Consider the following 4,634-nt stretch of genomic DNA (forward strand, 5'->3'; position numbering starts at 1 on the left):
TTTTTAAGAGAAATAAATATCTCTTTAAAAAATCATTCTAGGGCCTGGGGTTGTGGCTCAGTGGTAGAGCACTTGTCTAACATATGTGAGATACTGTGTTCAATTCTCAGCCCTGCATATAAATAAATTAATTAAGGTCTGGGGATGTGGCTCAAGCGGTAGCACGCTCGCCTGGCATGCGTGCAGCCCAGGTTCGATCCTCAGCACCACATATAAACAAAGATGTTGTGTCCGCCGAAAACTAAAAAAAAATAAATTAATTAAAATTAAAAAATAAAATTAATTAATTAATTAAATAAAGGTCCATCAACAACTAAAAAAAATTTTTTTTAAAAAGTCATTCTATGGGGCTGGGGTTGTGGCTCAGCGGTAGAGCACTCGCCTAGCATGTGTGAGGCCCTGGGTTCAATCCTCAGCACCACATAAAAATAAATAAATAAAGGTATTGAGTCCAACTACAACTAAAAAATTTAAAAAATTAAATAAATAAAAAGTCATTCTAATCATAGCCACTCAGGAGACTGAGGCAGGAGGATTGCAAGTTAGAGGCTAGCCTCAACAATTTAGTGAGACCTGGTTTCCAAAATAAAAGGACTGGAGATGTAGCCCCTGGATTTAATCCCCAGAAGAAAGAAAGAGGAAGGAAGGAAGGAAGGAAGGAAGGAAGGAAGGAAGGAAGGAAGGAAGGAAGGAAGGAAGGAAGGAAGGAAGAAAGAAAGAAAGAAAGAGGGAAAGAGGTTGGGAACAGAATTCAGTGATATAGTGCCCCTGGATTCAAACCCAGCACTACAAAAATTTTTTTAATTAAAAAATAAAAAGTAATTTTTTGGGCTGAGGATGCAGCTTAGTAGTAGACCACCTACCTAACATACATGAGGTCCTGGGTTCAATCCCCAGCACTGCAAAAAGAAAAGACCATTCCTTGATTCTTTTTTCCCCTGTAGTTCACTGCTAAACACAATGACAACTACTAAGCCCTCCCAGTCACAGGGAGCAGGGTTACTGAGAGCTCCTGGATTTTAAATTGGATGACTCCCACCACAAGTGATGGATTGATTTTGGCTCTCTGTAATCCGGAATTTAACAATTCTAGGGAAGGTTCTGATTTAGCTGATCTAGTGCCATCCCTGTACCAACTCCCCATAGCCAGGCAGGCAAGGTAAGAACCCAGTGGCTCTCAGTTCAAGCACATATCTGGGTAGAAGTAGATGCTGGGTCATCAACTTCATCCACTTCAGATTAAGAGCACCAAGCTCATTCCAAGGCACTGATGTGAGAGCTCTGGATGGGAAAATGTTAGTGTGAGGCATGGGGTCACTTTTTATGAGGAGGAACATATTTGATATTTCCTGAAGCATACACACTCACAAATACAACTTTTTTTGTGCGGTGATGGGGATTGAACCCAGGGCCTTAGTGCATGTGAGGCAAGCACTCTATCAACTGAGCTGTATCCCCAGCCCAAATTGGGTAACTTTTAAAGGAAGTGATAAACATAAATCATGACCCTAATAGTGGATAGGGAAACAAGATGGCAGAGGCAGGGAGCAAAGTCCCTGGGAAAGGTCAACAAGAAACTGGGGTTGGAGGTTTCAGTCCCTGCTCTTTAGGAATCCTAGCAATCATTTAATAGCTGGGGTGTTAGTGTTAGTTTGTTCTGCAGTCCTGGTAACTGAACACAGAGTTTCATGCATAAGTACGCAAGCACTTATACCACCAACCCACACCAGGCTTTGTTGTTGTAGTTTTGATACTGAGGATTGAACCCAGAGGCACTTTACTACTGAGTCACATCACCAGCAACCCCCCACACTTTTAAAAAACTTTTTTTGGGGTACCAGGCATTGAACTCAGGACGAATCAGCCACTGAGTCACATTCCCCACCCTATTTTGTATTTTATTTAGACACGGGGTCTGAATTGCTTAGCACCTCACTTTTGCTGAAGCTGGCTTTGAACTTGCAATTCTCCTGTCTCAGCCTCTCAGGCCACACCTGGCTCTTTAATTTTGATTCAGGGTCTCACTAAGTTGCTTAGGGCCTCACTAAATTGCTAAGGCTGGCCTCCAACTTGCGATCCACCTGCCTCAGCCTCCCAAGTTACTGGGATTACAGGTGTGCAACTCAAAGAGCTGGTTTTAATAATAGATATCTGAAACCTGCAGTTGGTTTAGCATGCTATCAGTGAGTGGATCCTAACCAATTGCCTGGCCACCCCTGCCTAAGTGCCGTAATTTGAATGTTTACAAGCATTCTCCATATTACAATAGTAAGAATAACATTATCTCACATGAGTTTTTAACCTTTTCTACTTTGCTTCTTCCACTTAGAACACTTGTTCTTAAAACTGAATGTGTAAAACATAACCTTGAAGTATTTGTTTTAAAAAGGCAGATTCACAATAATGGGATGGTATCAAACTAAAAAGCTTCTTCACAGCAAAGGAAACAAGAATGTGAGGAGAGAGCCTACAGAAAGGGAGAAAATCTTGGCCACCTGAACCTCAGATAGAGCATATCTCCAAGATATATAAAGAACTCAAAAATCTCAACACCAAAAAGCAAATAACCCAATCAATAAATGGACAAAGGAGCTGAATAGACAGAAGAAGAAATACAACCAGTCAACAAATACATGAAAAAATGTTCAAAATCATTAGCAATTAGAGAAATGCAAGTTAAAACTACACTGAGATTTCCATCTTACTCTATTCAGAATGACAACTATCAAGAATGTAAGTATGGGGCTGGGGCTGTGGATCAGCAGTAGCACACTCGAGTGGCATGTGTGAAGCACTGGGTTCAATTCTCAGCACCGCATATAAATAAATAAAATAAAGGTCTATCCACTAAAAAATAACAAAATCATGGCATTTGCAGGGAAATGGATGGCATTAGAGCAGATTATGCTGAGTGAAGCTAGCCAATCCCTAAAAAACAAATGCAGACTGTCTTCTTTGGTATAAGGGGGGCGACTCAAAACAGAGCAGGGAGGAAGAGCATGAGAAGATTACCATTAAATAGGGACGAGAGGTGCGTGGGAATGGGAGAGAGAAGGGGAATTGCACGGAAGATGGTAGGAGACCCTCATTGTTATGCAAAATTACATATAAGATGGTGTGAGGGGGAAGAAAAAAGACAGAGAGAGAGAAACGTGTCACAGTAGATTGGGTAGAAAGAGGTGATGGGAGGGGAGGGGAAGGGAGGGGGGATAGGAAGGGTAGCAGAATACAATAGACACTAGTATGGCCCTATGTATAAACGTGGCTGTATAACCAATGTGATCCTGCAATCTGTACACGTGGAAAAATAAGATACCCTATTTGAATCAAATGTATGATATGTCAAGATCATTGTAATGTTTTGAGCAACTAATAAAAAAATTTTAAAAAATAAAATAAAGGTCTATCAACAACTAAAAAAAAATTTTAAAAAGAATACAAGTATGGAGGGCTAGGGATATAGCTCAGTTGGTAGACTGCTCTCCTCTCATGCACAAGGCCCTGGGTTCAATCACCAGCACCACAAAGAAAAAAAAAAGAATACAAGTAAAAATAAATGTTGGCTCAGGGGAAAAAGGTTTACTCATACTGCAAACTGGTGCAATCATTCTGGAAAGCAGTATGGAGATTCCTCAGAAAACTTGCAGGTAAATGGATGGAGTTGGAGAAGATAATGCTAAGTGAAATTAGCCAATCCCCCAAAATCAGAGAATATTTTCTCCGATATAAAGAGTCCGATTCATAGTGGGGTGGGGAGGGGAAGCATGGGAGGAATAGATGAACTCTAAACAGGGCAGAGGGGTGGGAGGGAAAGGGAGGGGGAAGGGGGTTAGCAATGATGGAGGAATGTGATGGACATTATTATCCAAAGCACATGTATGAAGACATGAATTGGTGTGACTGTACTTTATATACAACCAGAGATATGAAAAAATGTGCTCCATATGTGTAATATGAATTGTAATGCATTCTGCTGTCATATGTAAAAAATCAATTAAAAAAATAACAGTAATGCTGGATATTGGATGACAATGAAGTCATAGTTAAAAACTGTCAACCAGTTTAAAAGAAGAAAATGGAACCCTTTGGAGATATTCAGGGGTAAGAAAAGTCGTTCCATTTAGCATTTATCAAAAGTTTATTGAGGAAGTGTGCAGCATATAGAGGAGAGGAGGATATAAGATTTTGATCTCAGAAAACATCAATGAAAATTCACAGATGAAAGATGATTCACAGTAGGTGCAAATCTGCAGGACACATCCATGGTTCCTCCAAAACCCTAGGTAACAAAATCATCTGTTGGTCATTAGAAGGACAAATGTAAAACTTGAAGGAAATATTCACTACTTGTCAGTGTTAAATATGCTTAATAAAGACCATGTTTGGGCTGGGGTTGTGGCTCAGTGGTAGAGCGTTTGCCTTACACGTGCAAGACCCTGGGTTCGATCCTCAGCACCATATAAAAATAAATAAGTGAAATAAAGGTATTGTGCACAACTACAACTAAAAGTAAATATTTTTTAAAAGACCATGTTTATTTTAATGTAAAAATAGAAGCAAACACCATCCAAGAAAAAAAAAGACATAAATTGGGTTCACAAAAGAGGATATTCAAATGTTTACTAAATATGAAG

The sequence above is a fragment of the Urocitellus parryii genome, chromosome X (genome assembly GCF_045843805.1).
Source record: "Urocitellus parryii isolate mUroPar1 chromosome X, mUroPar1.hap1, whole genome shotgun sequence".
NCBI classification, from domain to species: Eukaryota; Metazoa; Chordata; class Mammalia; order Rodentia; family Sciuridae; genus Urocitellus; species Urocitellus parryii.